This window comes from Amblyomma americanum, chromosome 6, assembly GCF_052857255.1.
Source record: "Amblyomma americanum isolate KBUSLIRL-KWMA chromosome 6, ASM5285725v1, whole genome shotgun sequence".
Lineage (NCBI taxonomy): Eukaryota > Metazoa > Arthropoda > Arachnida > Ixodida > Ixodidae > Amblyomma > Amblyomma americanum.
In genome coordinates this window covers 141,878,939-141,902,609 of record NC_135502.1, presented here as the reverse complement: position 1 = coordinate 141,902,609, position 23,671 = coordinate 141,878,939, and positions in this window count along the sequence as shown.

Here is a 23,671-nt window from a genome sequence, read left to right as displayed (position 1 = left end):
GCTGCGGCGTTGTATGGATCCAGTAGGCGGCGTCGAGGCGGCGTTCGCCGTGCTTGAGCTGGCGTCGCTGGCGGCGTTCGACGCGCTTGGGCTGGCATCGCTGGCTGCGTCGTACAAGCTTCAGGTCCAAGCGCCCGTGGAGGTGAAGCCGGTGTCGGCGTGGAGGCACCACCCGGATGGGTGGCAACAGCGCTGGAGACACCCCTGGCCGTAGCAGGTGGTAGCGTCCTCCGTTGACTCCCCGTAACGGGCTCAGGCACGGCAGGAGTTTACGATGCGATGTCGTAGAACACGAGCTCACCGGAGCAGTAGCCGGTGTCGCTCTCTTCCAGCCAAAGTGTCCCTGACCTGCCGGAGCCTCCGCTTCTCTGCTGTTCCCCCCCGTGCCTCGCTCTCGCTCGCCCTTTTATAGCCTCGGTGTTAGTCCACGTAAGCCTTGTCGTCGTCTTCTCTTCTCCACCAATCATCTCTCTCCACGTCACCGTATGCTTCTCCACCAATTATCTCTCTCCACCTCAACGAATGCTTCTTCTTCCTCTTCTTTATTCTTTGGTTAATTCGCGTCGTCTTCTTCACACCTTTTTCCTTTAAAATTTAATTTAGGCTCCTTAATATATGTGACAAGGGCCCCCTCTCAAGAGTTTTTCCATGAAAAACTACTCACGTCATCCTCATCTTCAAGCCATCCAGCCAGCCGACTATCTTCTGTGGCGATTCTGGACTCAGCACACAACACACCACACCGAAGATGTCCAGCACACACCAAACGCACACCAATAACACAGCACACCAAAATGCGTTTTCAGAACACTTAGACACCACTGCCGTTTTCCGTACAGAGTCCATAATAAACATGTTCGTGTCTACAACACGCACCCTTGTATGATCACATAACACCAACAATAGCAACAACAACAACAACAAGGTAAACCCCAGAGACACATTAACACAGCAACAACATGATATATCCCAGACACACCCAGAGCTTACCAGCTAGCTCTATCTCTATACAAGTCTAATTTGTGATATATGATCTCAATTGGCCCATCCCAAAACGTCTCCCTTTTGATATGGAGTAGGGCTGTAATCCTCTGTCTGCATTCAAATTGGGCTTCTTTACCTCATCCCCTCCTGCGTTTTTCTTCCCACTGAACGTGGACACCTCGGCAGCATCACCTGTCTCCTCGGCCACTACCGAACAAGTTGCCCTGGGGGCGTACCGCCGTACGGGACCTCGTTCTTCATATTTCTTCAACATATTAACATGGAAAACCCTCTTAGTGCCATCTATCACTACGGCATAATCCATGTCCTTTTTCTTCCGCGTCACAAGGTAAGGGCCCTTCCACTGCATCAGTAACATATTATGATCCGTGGGTAGCAGGATGAGAACCTTGTCGCCCGGATTCAAATTCCTGTGAGTGGCTCTCTTCTCATAGTAGCCCTTATAGCGTTCGCGCGCCCTTTCCAGGCCTTGATGTGTAAGCCTGCATGTTTCTTCCAACTTGTCCCGCAACTCAAGAACGTATGTGTATGTTGTCTTCAGATCTGAACCAATCTCATTATTAGCCCACAGCTCCTTGAGTATTGTATGTGGACCTCTAACGGTTCTCCGAAACAACATCTCAAAGAGCGAGAAACCAAGACTCGTTTGTGGTACTTCGCGGTAAGCGAACAAAAGAGCTGGGAGATATCTATCCCAATCAGTAGGTCTCTCCTGGCACATTTTCTTGATCATATTTTTGAGAGTGGCGTTGAACCGCTCTACAAGCCCATTACACATGGCATTGTAAGGCGTCCTCAGTAACTGCCTTACTGACAAAAGGCGGTTAAACTCCTTCATTAGCTCCGATGTGAAGTTCGAGCCACGGTCACTCAAAATTTCCCTCGGGAACCCATAACGCGAAAACATTTCCACAAGACCCTCCGCCACATGGATATTGTCAATAGTTCTCAGTGGAATAGCGTCAGGATAAAGAGTGGCCACGTCCACTAGAGTAAGCTCATATCTATTGCCTCTGGCGGATACTGGAGAGATTGGCCCCACAATATCAATTGCAACTCGCTGAAACGGTAGGTCGATGGCTGGCATCTTGCCCAGAGGTACGGGACCAACTCTTCCCTTCGCAACTGTGCGCTTGCACACATCACATGAGCGAACAAAGCGCTTAACGTCACTCTTAACACCCGGCCAAAAGAACTCCTCGGTAATCCTAGACACTGTTTTTTGAACACCCTGGTGTCCGGCCATAATGGCGTAATGTCCTAAACGTAGCACTGTCTTTCGCATATCTCTTGGTAACACCAGCCGTTGGACCCGCCTTCCTGAACTAAATATGAATTCCCTGTGCAGAAGACCATTTACCAATTGATACTCGAATGACGTCCGACTCTTCTTTCTTTTCACTCTTTCCCCGACTCTTTCGAAGCAAGTCTTCAGGCTAGGGTCTTCTTTTTGCCTAATTGATATTTCTCCCGGTGTTACGCTCAAGCACATCGCACTAGGAGTAGAGCGCGGACGCTGCGTTGCTCGGGCTGTCGCTTGAGCTCTTGTCTCAACTGTCGACGAGAAACAGACTAGACCCGTCTGAGCTGTCGCAGGCCTTTCCTCTTTTGGATGTTCTTCACCGTCGAGTATCCTCCACTCAGGATCGGTGTCTTCGACACCTCTTGCACCCGTAATGTTCCCCAAGATGAGATCGTAGGTGGGTTGGTCTACGCATTTTGCCACTACCTGCCCAGTATAATATGGCGTGGACACTAGGATCCTCGCTTCAGGAAGGTACCTCACTGTGCTATCTACAAGAGTGACGGCCGACGCTTCCCCTGTAAGATCCTCGTCCTTCAACAGGCTTCTACGAATCAAGACTGTGTTAGCTCCGCTGTCTCTAAGATCCAATATAGGACGGTCTCCTATTTGCCCAACCATCACTGGCATTGCTGCTTTCGACTTGGGTGTTCCACTCAATGCCTCATTTTCCAGCGGCGTTTGCTCTCCTTTCAGCTGTGGAACTTCGGATGGCGTGACAAGTTCTACCCTTGAGTCGACAACGCATGCAGCTCGGTCCTGCGTTCTGTGTCGGCACTCATCCAGAGTATGACCCCTCCTCTTACAACCTTGATACACAATCTGTGTTTTTTGTGCAGCACTACTAGTTCGGCAGTCAGCTGCACGGTGTCCCACCTTGCCGCAGAGAAAACACCTAACTGGCGCCCTAGATGCACTGCCACATGCACTTGGTTTCACCGCATCTGTCTCTAAAGTCATTTGGGTTTCCTCCTTTGCCTTGTCAAGTTTTTTAACCCTTGAGCCTCGAGGAATCGGTCAGCAGTGTCGGCGAACTTTTCCAACGAACACAACTGTCTTTCCTTCAGGAATAGCGCCAGCTTTGAGCTGCAACACGCTAAAAATTGCTCTGTGACCAGCTTGTCACGCACACCTTCAAAAGTCTTTTCTGTGTTTGACATATCAAGCCACCTATCAAAATAGTTGGTCAGCCGTCAGGAAAACTGCTCAGCGGTGTCCGAATCCTCAGGTTTCGCTGTGCGAAATCTCTCACGAAAACCCTCTGCCGTCAGCCTGAATCTTTGCAGGAGTGCCTTTTTGACTTTCTCGTAGTCCATGGAATCAGCAGCAGGCATCCTTCCAAACACATAAAGTGCCTCTCCGACTAAACACATGCTTAATGCCGTGGCCCATTCCCTGCGCTCCCAGCCTTGCCCCAAAGCTATCCGCTCGAATCGTTGCATATATGCATCCAAATCATCTCTCTTGTCATCAAAAGTAGCCATCAGCTTCCTTGGTCAAACTCTGGCCGGTCTAGGAGATTCTGTACCCGCTAAGGAACGCTGATCGTTGTCCGTGATCTCTTCATATCCTCCCGCAACATGCGCCTGTTTCCACAAAATAAACTCCTTCTCCCGTTATATCCTTTTTTCCTGTTATTCTGCTTCGCGAGTTCTTTTCTCGCTCTTCCGCCTCGCGAGCTTTTCTCTCTGCCTCGGGAGCTCTTTTCTCTTCCCGCTCTTCTGCCTCGCGAGCTCTTTTCGCCCCGCGCTCTTCTGCTTCACGAGCGTCTGCGCGTGCTTGCGCCCTTTCCTCTCTCTGCCTCTTTCCCTCCTCCTCATCGAGATGCATCGCCTCTTCCTTGCTTAACCCTAGCTTGAGCGCCAGTTCTAACGTTCTTGCCAAATCCAACCTTTCTGCCGTCGAGAGATCGGAAAAATCCGAGGCAGATCAAAAAGGAAACAGGAAATGTATCCTGGCACAGGCCCGCCACTTATCTTTGTCACGGATCTCTCCGGCGAACACTCGGACCGAAAGAATGGACTAGGCGACGGGTGTACCCACACAAACGCACATTTAATATACCCTACTTGGCACACCCACTAGAACAGGAAACTAACAAAACTAACACAAAGCACGAAGACTATAAATACACACGACCCGGGCACACTGGTAGTAGCGTCTACTACTAGTGTTCTACTATTAGCGGTCGGCGTTCGTGCTCACGGTTGGTTCGGTGGGGCTGCGACGTTGTATGGATCCAATAGGCGGCGTCGAGGCGGCGTTCGCCGTGCTTGAGCTGGCGTCGCTGGCTGCGTCGTACAAGCTCCAAGTCCAAACGCCCATGGAGGTGAAGCCGGTGTCGTTGGCGTGGGGGCACCACCCGGATGGGTGGCAACAGCGCTGGAGACACCCCTGGCCGTAGCAGGTGGTAGCGTCCTCCGTTGACTCCCCGGAACGGGCTCAGGCACGGCAGGAGTTTACGATGCGATGTCGTAGAACACGAGCTCACCGGAGCAGTAGCCGGTGTCGCTCTCTTCCAGCCAAAGTGTCCCTGACCCGCCGGAGCCTCCGCTTCTCTGCTGTTCCCCCCCGTGCCTCGCTCTCGCTCGCCCTTTTATAGCCTCGGTGTTAGTCCACGTAAGTCTTGTCGTCGTCTTCTCTTCTCCACCAATCATCTCTCTCCACGTCACCGTATGCTTCTCCACCAATCATCTCTCTCCACCTCAACGAATGCTTCTTCTTCCTCTTCTTTATTCTTTGGTTAATTCGCGTCGTCTTCTTCAGAACTTTTTCCTTTATAATTTAATTTAGGCTCCTAGAATATATGTGACACTCTCCGGCGCTCTATCCCTTCAGCATCTTACACCAACTAACCTAAAGTTCTACCTTAATGAGTTTCATATTTTAGATAGTTAAACACTTCTCGAACCACCTGTTTTCATATCCGTCCATTAAATGCAGTCATGCTCACAGTTAGCTACTTCTGTTTCCTTGCAGGGCCGCTTTATTGCGCTTGATGTTTCACACTGGTCGTCAACGCATTCAAGGCTGAAAATTTACGCCTAACTTCATAACTTTCGCAAGCAGTGTACCTTCGGTAGTGCCTCATGGGCTATCACCTGATTGAGAAGAGCGAATGTTTGGCCGATTTTGTGTCCCATGCATGCCTTATAAGCGGCTCAACAGAAAAGGGCAGATACTTAAAAACGACCCGCTCGGAGGCAGGCTGTCTGGCTTTTGCCACAGGCGTCATCCTTGCTTCGGCACAGCCAGCCGCGGCGCGCATTAATTCTATCAGTGCCTGCGACTTGTCAATTCTATCAACCGTCTTCCTTTCAAAAGAGGCCGTGATGGTGGTCTGGTTGGAGCCAGTCCACATGCCCGAACATACTTATCTGCTGTCTTAATTCGCAGAGGCAGCTACTTACATTCGCCAGTTATTCCAGAAGCATGTGAGACCTGATGGTGTGTTTGACCACGGGCTCCTTGTTTGATTACTGGAAGCGCATGCTTTATTTAAAAGGGGACGAGGCGCAGAAATTGGAAACACGAAGCCGAGGAATTCGTGCGTGCTAAAAACCAGCAGGCGCTCAAAATTACCCCGAATCCGTAGAGTGCTCGGTCTCTACTGATACGTAAGGAATTGTGGCGGCCTCGTTTCAGTTAGCGCCAAAGAACCCAGCATGTTTTAAACGAAAGTAAACTGCACGGAATGATAAAATTTCTTGTTATGAGAAGGAAAACATTTCGGCTGTTGTTTTCAGAACATATTATTTCACAGAAGGCAAAATGAAGTACAGTATTCATTCCACCAGAGAGCATCGAGTCCGTGGACTCCGCTTTTTGCGTGCGGTGCTTTACCGGCTGAGCTAAAGCGGCTATCTACCCTGCTACTTTGTAAGGCACATTTATATCGAAGGCGTCTTAATAGAGAAAAAAAGATCACTTTCATAGAAAGGAAGTTCTTTTTCTTTAATATATATGACCATTCTGGACCACACTGTTGCCTCTACGAGTAGTTTTTGGCTTTTAGAAACAATACACAGAGTAAGGAGTGCCATTCACATTTGTTGAGGACAATATATGCGTTCCTGCTGAACATATTTCCAGTACTGTCTACAACAGATTGACACTGTTGTAACTGCGCAAATGACGACGGGCGGAAGGTAATGTCAAGACAACACGGCACTCTTCCTTTCGACTGTCGTTCTTTGTCCTGTTATGATTATGGCAGGTACCAACCAACTAGCCCAACATCGCACACCCAACCTCCAACATCTCTTTGGAGATAATAACAGCTCCCTTCTCGGAAAAACAAATCTGCAGTCAAGGAACGCCTGTTCAGGCTGGGGGCCTGAAAAGTTGTGTTCTGATGAATAAAGAGGTCATGCTAACACAAAACTAAGGATTTGTACCCACGTTACAGAATTATTATCAGGAACCCACCGGTTTCTACCCAGTGCCAGCAGTACAGGCAATTTCAGCTGCTCATGTTTACTGGTCGTCTGATTGTTTTTTGTTTTGTTTTATTGGAGTGTTCGAGAAAATAAGCCTACGTGATTACGTCTGTTTCATGCTGCAGCAATGTCTTCTGAGTATACTGCATTATTTCACTGGCTGTAAAAGAAGGGCCTAAATATCAAAATTATTTTTCGTGCAGCCTTCGTGCGAGGTGCACTAACGGGATATAGCGAATAGTGTCTACCTAGACATAGTCGCGGCTGTAGGGTGTCCACTACAAACTCATGGGATCGTTTCGGAACTCGCTGTTGAAATGCTACAATTGCCGGAGTTTCTGCCCGGTTTAGTTAGGGCTTACATATCAGAGGAAAGTTTAATATAGTGTTTAAAGCTTTGTTTTGAGATAAGCTGCACACCGTGGGTTTGAAGAAAAACACTCGTGTTCTCAGTTCAAAAAATTAAATGCGCCTCAAATCTTTTTTGTCGTGTATTTGAATAAGAAACCGACCTGCATTTGCCGATATAGGGCATATTAGTATGTAGCCTGAATGCGCTGACTGGGTACAAGCTCGAAACGAGACAACTACTGTACGTAGCGCAAATATCAACTGAAATTTCATTACACAAGAAATGACATATTAAAGGAATTGAGCGCCATTACTGAGCATGCGTGTAGCTTTTTAATATTTTCAACTGTTCGGGCACTTTACCTACGAATGGTATCTCACCGTGTGTTCGCGCAATTAAAGGTTGCTGACAAAACCTTCGCGTTGTGTTGTGTTGGGTTTTATGGCACATAGGCAACTAAGGCCATCATGCACCAAGCTCTAAAGCTTTCGCGTATGTTGGCAATAAAGAGCGCCTCCAGAACACCGCCTGTAACTCCGTCTTTGCACGTTTTCCCGTAACGGTTGTTATTTCTAGCTAGGAAGGCAATGTTTTCATTCATCTGCAAGCGCACCTGTCGCGCTGATGTATCCCAGGTTTCTTTAATGCTCCTGCAACATAACATTGCAAGAACCACCAGTTTGTCGAACATAGCTGGCACCGCAAGACAGAAAAATGCTGTAGATTATTTACGCAACGAACGAAAGGTTCATGCTGTCGACGACAAGGACCGGGACCGCTTTTCTTTTGTAGCGGTTTAATTTCTGGCAATATTATCTCAATTTTCTTACGGTAGAAACTACCAGCTCGGCGTTGTGCCTGACGGCTATTTCTGTGATGCGGTGCGAGACATTATGCATATAAGGGATGACAAAAGCCCTTTTCGAATCTGTTCACTGCATCCAGATTGCGTTCCCCTCTTTCCCGTAAATTACTATCGGTGAGAAAGAAAGGAGCCCTTTATTTTTGTTCTGTAGCCGTAATAAAATTTTACTTACATGACTGCACAACATCAGATAGCCACTAGTTGCGCCTGAATTGATTTATAATTTTCAAGATAGCAAAAAGGTAGGCAAGGAGTTTTAGTCAGGCAACTGCTGGGAAAACTTCCATATCTGGGCTTTGGACTCTTATAATAGTATTGTTGTCTCGAGGCCATAATGAAAGCTGCACATAAGTATACTTCAGGAGTTATTAAAATTTTAATTTGATCCCGAAGCAAATTTCTATGAATTGATTACATTGACTGATAAATCGTGGAGGGTGCCTTCACTACGACAGGGACCGTGTTCAGTGCTTGGTTGCTCTGCTCACTAAACGGGGTAGGGCAAACAAGCTATTTCGCAGTAGAGTACCAATCGCCACAATTTTGTTTGTCAGGAGGGCCTTATGAACTTTTCCAAGAAATCTGTCCGCACCCGTTAATTCTTCTCTTCTGTTTCATTACGGTCATTGCCTGGACAAATAAGGGGTGCAGTAGCCTATTGATGCGGGAAAGGGAACGTGAACCATAATAACAGGGCTGTGTCGCGTTACAAAGGGTACAACTTGTGCAACCTATCACTAGTTTCTCTAGAGTTTGCCCGAAAGTTAAAAAGCACTTAATGCTGTAGTATGAGTAGATCCAGTCGTTGACTCATCTGTTCTGGACAACTCGGTGTATGCTTGTAATTGGTTTGCGCGTCCAGTGGGAATTCGAAATGATGACTGCAGTGGCTGGCTAGAGTAGACTCAAGCATTTCTCATGTAAAAATTCTTGCTGTTTAATTATACTAAATTTAGCAGCCAACTGGGCAGCACTGACGTTCATAACAGGATTGAGAGCAAACATTGTGTTAGCTTCGGACTGTGAACTGGTTGTGGCCGAGTTTTAATGACGTCGCGTTCAAACAGCTCCTGGAGCTGTATTTGCAGGCGGCGTGAATGGAATTCCTTCTCTTGGGCTTGCATTTATGTATTTCTTATCTGATGCTCTCTAATGAGTATCGTGCAAGAAGCCCTACAGCTCACGGGCCTTCCGCAACTCCGCATTCACTACCTCCTCACGGAAGCAAGGAAGAAGAGAGAGGGCAACTTTGAATTTGAGGTTACTCTTTCGCAACTCTTTCTAAAAGGACCCTCGAAGCAGTTGACGCTAACGATCTACTCTGCTTCCTACTGAAAGACATAGCCGGAGCAGCTGCCAACTCCCACCCCACCTTTTTCACTAACACGCGCACACATAGAACTAGTGAAAGTCCCTTTTTTAAAAAATTTGCAGCCAGGAAGAAAAAATAGGAATAATTAGAGAATTGCGCAAAAAAATCAGTGCTCCGCTGCTCTAGCAGGACAGCTTTTGTCTCAGTTGAGCAATAATTTTCTTCGACGAAGCAACGACACTTCTTTTCCGGCCCTCTCTGTTACAACTTTCGAAAATTGCATCAGCGCGTCATTCCAGCTGATGCGTTTTTGCACAAAACACTTCGGGTCCCGGCAAACGTATCGATTCTAAAGGTCCTTGTTCTACTGCATGCATTAAGTTGCAACCCAAAGGTCCAGTGTATTGAAAATGCAGAATCAGTTGCCACGGGAAGCAAAGAAAGAAGGAGGAGTAAAAACGGGATATGCCCTGATTAAAGACAACAATTTGTAATGACATGCTCCCCCTCGTCTCGACGTCAACGACGTCAGGCAGATCTGTCAACTGACTAGGTTACTGCTTCCCCGTTCTCTTCTTTTTCTTCTTCCTCTACCACCCTCTCAGCGTCGTCGCTGTGTGACCAGTGTTTAGAATGTTCACTGACTCGTCGAGTAATAATTTAATGAGACAGAGGAGAAGAAGGATGAGCTGGTGGTTAGAAAGCGGACGTCGGCGGTATAGTCGGCGTGCAGTCTCCTGCAGGAAGCTGTCTTTGGGCAGCGGCAGTAATGGCCGATCGAAGGGAGGCCACGGAATTGCAGTCGTCTCCACAAACGGGGTCTCCGCCGACGAGGAGCGCATCGGAGTTCAATTAGACGAGTTCCTAACGAGCCCCGAGTGACAATAGCTGTTTTGAATCTGCCCCCGCCTTACCACTTCGCTTTATCTGCCTGGATTAATGAGGCATGGATCTCTTTAAAGGTGAGTGCTGTGGTGGATGGAACAGTTGGCGCATCCAGTATTGACGGCCGCTGTCTAAGGCACCAACAGCTTACTGTGCGCCACTTACATAGGGTTCGTGGTGGCCCATTATGTAAGCGCCGTTTCTCTCTCGAGTCCTGGGGAAAAGCAGCTGCGCAGCGCTGCGACTAGGTTGGGCGCATTCTCGTTTCAGAGCATACTCGGCCGTCGTTAATTGAGTCGACCGGCCCACTCTCGTCGTTAGGTGGCGGCGTTGAGATTACGCGGGAGCGCGGTCCGCAAACATGTGTAGTGACGACCTGGTGGTGAAGTGGATGGCGCAATATAGTTAAGAGCCATGGCGCTGTCGTTGGCACGTTCTCGTTGGTAGTAATGTAATGAGGCGGGGCCCATATTTCTAGTTACCTAGGTGAATGGTTGGTATGGTGTCTATAAAAGGTAGTAATCTCTGTCTGAGCGCATCTTTCCAGATGTACACCACAGGCAAAACTTAAAGCGAAAAATCAGTGGCTTTGGAAGCGGCGTTATTTTTTTTTCCACGCGCAAAGAGCAGTCATATCTGGCGCACCACCTTAAAACTTTGATCTTTGAGCCGTCGTTGAGAGTACGAAAGGATTTCAAACTCTCGGCCTTTTTAAAGGACGAAGAGGCAGATAACACTCCGTCCTCCTACATCACCAGTAGTGTTTGCATCAACTTACTAAAAAGGGCATCTTCTTGAAAGTGTTTCCTCTAAGAAAAGATCACTGATCGAATTGAATGCCCAGTAATACTTAATTACGAAATGGAATCGCAACTTCAGCTAGCGATCTTGTTTTCAAGCATCACCATATTTAGTTTCTTCTTGTGCACTTTGACATCAGTGCCGATGTTCGCTTTTCTTGTATCTCGACATTGAAATTATAAACGAGTAGCATGGGATGATGGTCAGCAGCAGCAGCAGCTTGACTACGCCCACCGCAGGGCAAAAGCCTCTCCTGTGTCTCCCAGTTACTATTGTCTCCAGTCACCTAGGGCTGCCTCATTTCCTTAAATATCCATTCTCAAATCCGCCCACAGAACTTCGTGCAGTACGCGGCCAGGTTTGTCTTATCCTTCATCGAGTCGTTTCCCTGAGCAGCTTTCGAATGTCTTACCTTTGAATTACATGGTCTGCCCAAGCCCTTTACTTCCTCTTAATTTCTACTGGGATTTCATTATAACTCGTGTTTGTTCCCTGACGCATTCTGCTCACTTGCTGTCTCTTAACATCGAACCTATCACCTTTCATTCGGTAGCTGGCTGCGTTCTCCTCAGTTTAATTTGAACCCTTTCCTTAGCCTCCATGTTTCTAGCCATGGGTGAGTACCGTTAAGATGCGACTGTTATCTAGTTTCCTGCGGAGGGGTACCTGTAAACTGTCATTTATGATCTGAGTGTACTGCCAAAAAATACCTTCCACCTCATTCTCATTCGTGTATGCATTTCACTCTTGTGATCCGCATTTGCGGGTACTAACTTCACCTTACCACTTCCAGTGCCGGGCTACCTAGCATTAACAGCTGTTCCCATTCGAGACTCCTGACACTTCTTTAGTTTTCAGCGTATCGATATTTATCTCCTAACATTCTGCTTTGCTGTCTAATTAAATCGTCATTCTATCTAAATCGCTCCCTGAGTTATTTAGCAAGGCAATGTCATCAGCACATTGGCGGTCACGAGATATTCTACGTTCACTATAATTCTCAACTGTTCCCAATATAAACCTCATAACACACAGTGAGTAGGATTGGAGAGATCATGTCTCCCTGCCTGACACCGGTCCTTATTGAAATTTGATTACTTTCTTTAATGAAGATTATAATAGGTATGTAGCCGTCATAGATAATCTTCCAATGCTTCTGCTGGTGGCTCTTCTACACCTTGCTTCCGCACTGACTGGATGACTGCTGAGGTATAGACAGAGAGAAGTGCTTATTCGTAAATTGTGAATGCTATGTGCATGGGGAGGTTATATTGTGGGAAATTCTCTATCCCTTCATGAATAGTGTCAGCATAGTCTATTCTCGAGTAGCCTTTACAACGCCTGCCTTAATCTTTGGTTGGTTATCATTAAAGGTTCTCCTCATTTTATTTGCAAAACTTAATGAATTCCTTGTAGGCTATGAACAGTAAGCTGATTGATTCGTAACTTTCCATGCACTTGACGTTCTTTTTGTTGCAGAACAAGATAGAGCGCTCTTCCAAGAGTGCTGTGTGATTGAGGCCATGATGCAATCGGTATCCAGGGTAGCCAGTTTTCTAGCACATCCTCCCCACCGTCCTTTATCAGATCTGTTCTTACCTGATCCTTACAAAATACTTTCTCTCCCTTTATTGCTTTTAAGGCTTTCTTTCCTTCTCTGTTCATTACAGTTGGGATGTGAATTGCTTTGCAGAGCTTCCCCTCCTTTTATCATCGTGGTTTCCTCGGCTACTCTATAGTTACCTGTAAACCTCCATGGCCATTTTGCTATCTTATCGATATTGGCAATCATATTGCCGTATTTTTCTGTTACCGCATACATTTAAGTGGCCCCTTTGAGGCTACCTCAGAGAATTGGAGCGCGCTCAATTCTCTTCATAACACAGTCGAGCCTACTGCAAGGTAATAGCCGTAGTTATAAAAAACGATCCCTTATTACGCACTGGGGCGCAGCTAGCGTCAAATTATTCCTAAGTGGAATGCCATTGCATCTCAGGTACAACGAACAAGTCTGGCCATACAAGGTGGTTATAGCGAAAGAGGAGGCCCTGTAAACTCGATCTCGAAGTCTCAAACACCCGTTTCTTGTAGAACTGGATATTAACGAGCGCCTGCAAGGCTTCTCGACACCTTCTTTTTCCCCTCTTTTTAAAAGTAAATGCTACTAATCATAGGAAAAAAAAATACGGAATGTGTGGAACGCCGGCGAAACGTTTTGCCAAATGCGGCCGTCAAAAGCATATGCTTTGGAACGCGGCGCCTAGCACTGGTGAAAAGTGCAGTAAGCTTCGCGTTACCGTCCTTCTACGCATCACCATGGACGGCAGCGACACGTGGCGTCCGAATGCAGTCGGGAGAATTTGCAAGGCGCAGTGTCTTGCACGCTACATCCTGGTGCACTAAAGGTACGATACAAAACCCTGGACGATGAGCCATTTTTTTTGGACAAGTGTTTGACTAGGCATAAATTTAGAGGAGGTATAGGGATGAAAGGCGACTTGTTCGCCGAGTGGCTTCAAGAAAATAGGAACCTCCTGTTCGTACTCGATAACCGTGCGGCGCATCACTCGTTCCCGTGTTTCTGCTTCGAACGCGACGAGCCAGACCTCCAACTTCACATCGGCAGAATTTACCTGTTCAAGGTGTGATCTGGGCGCCGCATCTCTAGTGCATACTTATAGCCTAGTTTCTAGTTCGAGTTAGAACCAGGTCGGGTTACTCTCTTCGTCGCCGTGGAGTAAGTTCGTGCGGATGAAATTGACTGCGGCGTCCATCAAGAATTGCTTCCGTAAGGCAGATATAATGACTTCAAAAAGCACGGAAGAAACTGTCGAACACCTATGTTATAGGACGCGTTTAGCATTGTGGCAACACGTCGTATGTGCGCAGCTAAGCAGACCTGATGTCATGTGGCATTTCTTCGCTGCTTTGAATGATGTGCCTACTTTCGAAAGCCATACGCAGAAGTAAATATCTCCTTTTGCCAGGAATATGAGAAAGAGGATGAAGAGGAGGCCCACCTACCGCAGCTGGCGTGGAGGCTTTTGCAGTGGAGGCGTGCAGGAGGCTTATGTCGTGTCAGGCAAGTTGTCCGACACGAAGACACAATCTCGCCTAGGCTACTCATCGCCTGTTTAAAGAAGGTATTGAGAGGCATGGATTGGGAACTGTTGGGGACAAGAGTTAATGGAGAGTACCTTGGTAATCTCCGATTCACTGATTACATTAACTTGCTGTGTCGCTCAGGAGGTGAACTGCAAAGCATGATCAAAGATGCTGCTTATTACGCGCTGCACTTTAAGGGACGAACACAAAAGAAACGAAGGACACTAAAAGGACGAAGCACGAGCTTGGAGGTGTTTACTAAGTAACGAATGTTTTAATTTTAACACAGAGACACGTGCCGAATGGTTAGAAGCGAAGATAGAAAACATATAAAGATGAGTGAAAAGATTAAGAAGATTAAAACTAAAGTAAAACAAACTCCAGCACGCGGAAAGAAAATCCATGCAAAATATATATCTTTCGCGGCAAGGTAGATCTTATGTTGAACAAAATTCAACTTGACAGCGAATGTAAATGAATTAGATAGGCAGAGGATGGAATACTGGAGGTCTGAAAATTAATGTCCAAGAATAATGTTCAAAAATCTTGGAAGGAAACAGCAGTTTACAATTGGCACCGAGATGCTGGAAGTGGTAAAGGTATTCGTCTACTTACGGCAGGTAGTGACCTCAAATTGTGATCGCGAGAGTTTTAATAATTGAAAGAATCAGAACGGGGTGGACTGCATTTGGCGGCTTCTCTGAGATCATGAATGGCCGCTTGCCAACATCGCTCAAGAGTAAACTATGTAAAAGCGGTATCTCACCAGTACTCACCCATGGGGCAGAAACGTGGAGAATAACAAAAAAGATTCATCTTAAGCTAAGAACAGCATAGCGAGCTATCGAAAGAAAAATGATAGGTGTTACGTTAAGAGACAAGAAGAGGGCTGAGTGGATCAAGGGTAAAACGCGGTTTAATAGAATCCTACTCGAAATGAAGAGGAAAAATAAGGATTGGAACGGGCATGTAATTCAAGGCACAATAAGCGATGTCTCTTAAGTGTAACAGACTGTATTTCAAGAGAAGGGAAGTCTAAAAGTGGGCGGCGGAAAGTTAGCTGAAGCGAGAAGATTAAGAAGTTTGCGGGGTAGGGTGGCCGTAGCTGGCGCATGACAGGGCTAATTGGAGAGATATGGGAGAGTCCTTTGTCCTGCCGTGGGCGTAGTCAGGCTGATGATGATGATGACGATGTCCATACATCAGCTTGTGGGTTATGAAGTTATCAACCAGGGGCATGTGTTTGCATTGGAGAGCTTGGAAAGCTTCGTAACAGGTTATAGTTCGAATAAACAGACGCGCATAACGAACTGTTTGATTATGTTGATTTGGTTGTAACATGGAAAGTTCACTTACTACGAACCACCGATACAGCGAACGCAATGTGTGGTGCCATGAGGCTCGTTAAAAATGCGCTCGACTGTACTTCCTTCTGGCGTTTAGCTTACGCTTAGTGATTGAGCATGGGGCAGCAACTGCCAACGCCGCCTTGGTACACTTGAGTTGGCACCAATAATTTTGATACTTAATCAGAGATGCCTGAGAAGCCACGGAATTGATAGTTATGTGTCTGAGCAGCAATCAGTAGCGCCAAATGGTCACGGGCGTGATGGCGGAAAGATCCTGAAAACCAGCCAGAAGTGTTGTGTTACGACAAACTTCGACGCACAATCCGGCGCTCGCAACTGCAATGAGCCATTAACAGCTGCTATGTAGAATACTCTCATTGGGCAGCGCAGCATGAAAGCTTTGGATTTCAGTTGCGTAGGGCTATGAAGCCGATGTCGTCTTTCGCGGAGAAAATTGCTTGTTCTGATGTCCTAATAAATGAATACAAGTTGAAACATAAACTTCTGTTGGGTGTGGGTTGGTGCTATGTTGTGAAGCAGCGTAGAATGGTATGCCCACACAACAATGCTTCGCCCTAGTTTCTTTTCTGATTGTTAACTCAGTTCTGTGCACTAAGTATGTTCGTTAGTTTCTTAAACCACTTTCCCCTTAGTCCATGCCTTCTCTCCAGGCGAGGCTTCCGCTGCGCACCAATTTGTGGCGCATGGTACCGAGCGCTCAGCAATAGGGCATAAATATGACTGCGTTTTAGAGCTCACGTATCAAAGAGAGAATTAAAAAGAATATTCACGTGCAGGGCTTTATTTAGACGATTTCGCTGTAAATACCTGCCCTTAAATAACACCTCAGTCGATATTTTATATCAGCATATGCTCCTGCCTTTCACTCTCAGTAAATACAAACCTTTTTCGCCATTAGAAGCCTCATAGCATCTCTACTTCATCGCGAGGAGCGCTTGTCAAAAATTCAGCTAGGTTGTCATCCTTTTATTTCCCGCTCGCAGGGCTATGAATATAACCATGAAATGGATCATTTCGTTTTGCCGACACAGTGTTTTTGATTTTGATTTACAATGCACGAGTAAAAGTAAAAGTGCCAGGAAAGAGCCTTATTGCAATAACTTTTATTATATTGTTACAATCTAATCAGAATTATGGGAACTGGTGCTTTTCAATTTCTCTAATTTTTCCGCTTCCTCCCACGAGGACTTTCGTAGTCTCTGTCAAAAAATGAAACGTTTATGTATTTACACGCAGAAAAAATGCGTAACACTGTCAATCGCCTTTGTTTGCTATGTTTTCCCTCGACCTTCCGAACCCCCGGAAGTCTAATGGCGTTGCGAAGACCGTCTTAATCCCCTTCGGTCACCTGGGCGTGACAAACTGCTCGGAAGGATCGGGTGCGTAGAGTACTCTCGTAAACCGGAAGGCATGTATGCCCGAAGCGAGGTTCTACATCCTTCCGTCAGCCGGGGCGGTGCCCGGTCAGTGGTCTCGCTCAATAAATTCCAGGAAGTGTTCAGGGCTGTCGCCACCGACACTTCCGAGCGGCCTTCATCACGTCAAGCGTGGGAGTCTGTCGCCACCGTATGGGACTGAAAACCGTGCTCCAGTGTCTCTAGTTGATTTCTTGTGCGGATCAATATTTTGTTTAGGCTCTTTGTTCTCAAGCTGCTAGAAAACGGTACTCTAGCGGCTGGCGATGGCAGCGGTTTTTCGATTACAGCTTCCTAAATGGCGACTGCAGTCGAAGCTTTAAACAATAAAAAATGGCAGTTACACATTTGTACATGCAGCTAATATATCTGGAAAGAGAAATATTTCAATATAGGGAGTTCCCGGTATGGTATTTCCTAGATATATTAGAGACGGTTATGCTTGGGCTGTTGAGTGAAGATGGCACAGGTGGTTTCGACTATGGTATTGAACACTTATGCAACCCGGCTATAGGCATGGCTTGCGAATCTACTGTGAACGTTAAAGGCGGATTGCGGTTCTCAGAGCTTTTAGGATATTCGAATCGGACTCTCTCCACCCGAACAAGAAAACAAGACCATTTACAATCAGTGCAGCACAGACGGAGCTTTAACATAAGATTCTGCTGATGCCAAATGACGCTTATTTCTTAATCACTTTGATCACATGTGGGAACAAATCGGGGATAGGAAATGAATTCTTAAGAATGGTTGACGCACACCGCGATTGTTACAATATTGTACTGTCGGAAAAAAATTCTAGCGATACAGGACGCATTAAGATATTCCTTATGGTTTATGGGGGCTTCACGTCCAAAAGCGACTTGGGCAATGAGGGACGCCGTTATAAAGGGCTGCGGAATCATCGACCACCTGATGGTCTTTGACCTGTGCTGAAATCAGAGAATATGGGCCTCCAGAATTTCGCCTCCATCTAAATGTGACCACTGCGGCCGGGATCGAGCCCACGTCTTTCGTGTCGGCAGCCGAGCGCCATCGCTACTGAGCCACCGGGGCGGCTATAAAGTTATTCCTAACGCTCATGTACGCCCTGAAGGCACATACTTGGAGGTGAATGCCGAAGTCTGCAGTTTTTCTCAGTGCATCTTACAATTGCAGAATACCTGAGTCCAGCCCACTAAGTCAAAGTCAAAGTCAACTTTATTTTCAGCATCCAATGTCCGCTACTATTGCGGTTTTCACATATTCGTCATGAGAGAATCGCGGTGGCCGTACATTTTTGACAGTGCTAAGAAGGGGCCAATTGGTTGATCATATTTGAAACGCGCTGCTTGGAAAGACAAGGAGATAAAGTAAGGGTGACACACCACACAAGCAGGTTATGTGCAATAATGATGGAAGCGTTTGTGTTCCGAGGTTGTCTTTGGATGTGTAGACATTCGCCTCTTCAATAAGAAACAAACAGTTATAAGTATGCGCTTGTTTTGTGGATAGTTTTCTTTTTGTCTCCCTGTGTTTTCAAGCATCACATACGTTTCGAATATGGTACATTTTTGCTTTCCGGAATGTTTGAGGACAACACGTGAACAGATACGTGTATTTTGATGCGCCAATAACTAACACATTCACTGGAAGAAGAGGATAGTTCCGCTCCCCATTCTTGCTATAAACACAGCTTGCTGTAAGCATAACTCAGGGGCTTATTATTTTTCATTCTTTTCACGACGTCCCAACCTACCAAATGTAAACACATCTTCTCGTCAAAAGAGCCATTGTACATTTCCGTAGGTAGAGTTTTCCCACATCAACGCTTTTCTCTTTTTAGGATGCAGCATGTGCAGCGCTGCTGTGGGAACAGCTTTTAATATGGCTGCGTGAAATGTCGCAAATTAACATCATCTGTGCGTAGGTGGCATATAGTAAACACATGAACGGGGGTACATCACCACACGGCATAAAGTGCGTTTGAAATTACAGTTCCTTTTATTCACACAAATGCATTGTGCAAACGGAAGGCACTTGACTGGAATAAAATTACGGTATTCCGTTATAAAAATGCGTAAAACACGAGCTCAGGGGAGAACCCACGTGCCTGCCATATATCTCCAATTTCTATTCGAGTGGAGCTCTTGAAGACTGCATACGAAAGCGACCTGTCTTTTAAAAATGCGAAAGGTGACCGACGTAGACAGGCGAAATTAGCTTCGGAAGAAAAACCTGCAGCGTAATTTGTATCGCAAGAATAGCACCTAAACTTCTCATCGCTCGTCTTTGCCACGAAAACGGCCTCGGGGAGCAGGGTGGTTTTTAGAGCGCGCGCGTAGATTTGGAGGGGTAAAGAGGGCACTCAGGAGGACGCTCAGAGTGCACGCGGTGCTTGTGCTCTTCGAACATAAAATAACGGCCCACACACGCGCTGACGCAAGCCCATGGTATGCACAATGTGTCGGAGCTCACACTCAAAATCTTAGGCAACGGACGGGAGCTTTGCACTGGCCGCCAACTGGGTTTATGACTGCAAAAATAGAAAAAAATAGGGAATAAAATAGACTGCAGGACGAGTGCAAAACGAGCCGCCGGTTCGAGCTGAAATCTTTGCGAGAGTTTCTGCTTATTGCCTGTGAGCCGCGGCACAGCACTTTGCATAAAGCTTCTAGCAGAATCGAATTTAGCCAAAAATTTGTGGCAATCCCAAGAGGGACGTCACGCGACCATAGCGCATGCATCAGAAAGAGCGGAGCAGATCGTTTCGTGTCAGCTTCTACTCTTCTCTGTTCTCTTAGTCGTGAAATATAGAACCTCCATTATGCTCCTTCTTTTTTTGCTTCGAAACGTGCAGGCAGCTTTAGTGCATCCGTGTTTGTTGCGATATCTGTGCTGTCCTCTACGGGTCACCGACCCTTATGCCGACTAAATCTAGGAAAATACTTCACCCTTCATTTGCACATTTCAAGCGTGCCCGCCACCGCCTTTCTTCTTTTTCTCTCTAATTTTTGGCATTCACGCGGATGGGTGCCTACACTCTTCAACTTTATATGTGTGGTCACACAACGCTAAACAGACAAATTTGTGACTGTGACTGCAAAACACCACTTAACTAGAAAGGTTGGACGCGGATTCGATAATATGGTATAATAAGGTATGGTATGGTATGAAGTAGTGTAGTATGGTATGGTACAATATAGTATGGTGTGGCATGGTGTAATATGATTTGGTATTGCGTGGTATTCTACGGTATGATATAGGAAAGGGATTTGCCACTCTTAACCAGCCTGTGGATTTTTAAGGAAGGTATAGGGGGGGGGGATCTGGAATAATTTCACTACCCTGGATTTTTCAACATGCACTGATTCAGTATAGTGTTGTCTGAGATGACAATTGGATGCACCTTTCGAGAAAGGGTTAAGTGAACGTAAATCCGAGAGGCAGTCGCCTTGCAAGGCACGCAGTCAGGCTTATGATGATGATGGGGTGTAGGAGGAATAAGAGGCTGTCGAGGCCGCATTGAATCCCGCTTCTTTGCTGTCGGCGTCCCACTACCGCAGCTGCTAAGCCACCACATTTTCCGGCTGTTAGAGACACCATGGATGAGGAACCCGGAATGATTATTAATAGGTGGTCCTTGCCGCATGAAACAATTTGTGTTCTGCTGCTCTGCCGTGCGTTCAAGCTCCAGGAATGTGAGAACACTATAGAGTACGTTGACAGGGCAGCCGACTTGGGACAGCGCCGGAGGTTCCTGCGACAAGGCTAGAAAACTAAACTGACATGCTGGTCTCGCACCAGATGCACGGATAGGTTTGTTTTTAGATTGCGCGGAATTCTCAAAAGCCGTGTGGCGAGCTTGGACCGTCCAGCCTTGCACAAGTGGCATTCCATAGTCTCGGAAAAGAAATATTTTGTATTGGACGTCTCGTATCGATTTTGCGCAAGCATTCGCGAAGATATTGAAGAAACTAGGACAGCGCCAAGAAAGCTAGAAAAAGCAAACAGCAGGCCTAAAGGCGGTGCCACGGACGAAAGTCGAAATCAGATGGCGGGAGGAACAGCTGTTGCAAGCATAAACTATCGGTCGTGTGTGCGGTCGCAGCTGCAGTTCTTTTGGCGCCGAAGAAAGCATAAGCGCCTCCCTCATCAGCGGCCCTACGAAATCGCGGTCATTTCTTGAGCAGCGGCAACCATGAGGTCGCTGGCTAACTGGTTCATTCTTTTTCTCCGGTCATCTCTTTCCAAAAGGAACAGATTGGCAACACGTTTTAGTATCTTTTTTTGTGCGTTTTAAGTGTAAAAACTTTCGTCTATGCGCGATCTAACTGGAGAGCAGAACCGAAATAGGACAAGAACCGCATGAAAGCCAGTGGCGCGCATTTGTCTGAATTTATTCGGCACATTCTCTTTCTCTGCAGTTGCCGGACTTTGGGGTAATAGGAAGGGCAAAAACCGGGACGCGGCACGCTTGCCTGTTGTTTGCGTCTTAACTTACTCTTTGTACATGTACGCACTGCGGGTGCTGACAAACACAATTTCCGAATGTTTGAGTGGATGATCGAGCCTTTGCTTTCGTTGCCGTCTCCTGTTGTTTTAATAAGCACGGTGCAGGCAGATATTTTTTTCAAGGAATATACGCATATTACAGCTTATAGCCCTTATACAGCTTACCCAGCAGACACACGACTCAGTATTTTATAACTAACCTCGACATCGTTGCCACTCATGGTATGTGAGTGTAGTGAAAAATAGGGCAAGCGACCAAGAAAGGTGCACACAACACAGGCGCTAACATCCGACTGACAGAAACCTAGGTGACCAAGACGAGCGTGACCCATGAGAGCTTACCGGCACATGCACCCGGAAAAAATAATGTATATCAGGCGAACGAGCAACTACGGACATGCATGACTCAGCGACTGTTTAAGAAGGCCAGCTCTCTTTTTGTAGATGGAGATACACGGCTCGCTGACACATTTGTGTTGCAAAGCAGCGATACGCGCTGCTTCAATAAATTCGCGTGTTAACTGACCCCAGTGTCTGGCTAAGATTGAGCACTTATACAAAACTGGCACACAAACACACACTGCTTACAGTGGAAAGCCAGATTACTGCCAATAAAAGTTTTCAAGTTGTTTTTGTGCTCACGAAGCCTCTTATTCGAGCAACGACCAGATTGAGCAACATACCGTTTGCCGCAAGAAGGTGGGATGTCATAAACAATGCCTTCACTACATTTCACGAATTTTTTCCGGTGATTAATGGTGCATTGTAGCTTTTGGGGGTGTTTATCGGCGAGCAAAGATTTTTTGGATAGCGCTCTCAGCGCACTATGGTATGCGTTAGACTCATATACCATAGATAACCGCTACCGACTTGAACAAGTTTCTACCCTTCTGAATCGTAAGCATACTAAATGTTTATGCTTATAGACAGTTGCGCTTCTATAAAGTTGAGAAAAACCGAACTCTTGATACCATTTCCTCTCTGGCTCCTTTGCATCAGTATGATTAGCCAAGTCCCCATCGCCATCAACCAAAATGGGTTTTAACTTTTGTGAGAACAACTACGGCCGCCAAAGCATTAATTATCAATTACGGTTTTTATTAAACCAGTCAACTGAAGCTAGCGTGATTGGAAAAATTTTTATTTACATACGTACACATGCCAAGGTTACCCGATACATTGAAATTCACAAGTAGATAAGACGTTATGCATGTAAGGCGAGCCAATTAAAGAGGTACCATAATCATTATTGCGCAACTAACAGGAATTCCTTGTGAGCTGTTTAAGACGGGATAGCATACCTATTCACAGATGAGTGAAACAGCAATAATATGGCAAAAAAAAAACAGAACCTTAGCGCCAGTTTGGTCTGAAGACCACAACAAGACGATCGTTGTCAACAGAAATGAATGTGCACGACCACTACCGGAGGAACTCTTCCTCTCTCAAGAAAAAGAGTTCCTCCGACAAGAAACTGATCTGCTCGCTTCGAAGACGGCCAAGTATTGGGCACCCAGCGCGGCATCGAAAACCAACAGCGACCGCGGTGCATCGATGGCGCCATAAACTAAAAAGACCCGCAACAAATAACAGGCGAGAAAAATGGCCCCCGGGCAAGCAGCCGCGGGAGACAAAGTTCGTAATGCCCTGCCCAAGGAATCCCGCATGAACCGCGCGCCAAAAGACACGCGCTACCACGCAGGTGACTGTAGCGTGGCGATTAGATTCCGGAAGCAGGCAATTCAGAGAGGTAAAGGAGCGTTAAACCCCCCACCGCTCTAGCCGATCACAAGTAGACAGCACTGTCCAACCATGTTTCCAAACAAAGTCGCGTAGATGGTCTGGAAGAGGCGTCGACGCTATGCGCGCCCATTCAACGCGGCGCATCGGTGAGCGGCGAGCCACCGGCACAACAGGCAGCAACAATGAGCCCATAATGTCCACCACACGGTCTGCAACGATGTTTACATCAGGCGCTACTACGCTTACATGTCTGAAAAAGGCCACTGACGTAGCATAGAAAGCGGTAGGCTGCTCTGATTGAGGTCCATGATTAACAGGGTGCCGAGGAACTCAAAAAACGCAAAGGGCCCAAAAAATATCGCGCTAGGGTTCGCGCCAGAGACGCGTCCCCCAGCACGACACGCAAAATGCCCTTCAGCTTACAACGAGGAGACTGTACTTCGAGCCTGGTCCAGGCTCGATGCTCGAGAAGGGCTATTGGAGCCATATCTTTTCCTATGCGGGTTTTGCCTCATCGGCAGCTAACCGGATTCCACGGGCCAGTGGAGGGTGCGGACGTGCTCTGCATGGGCTCCGTAGATT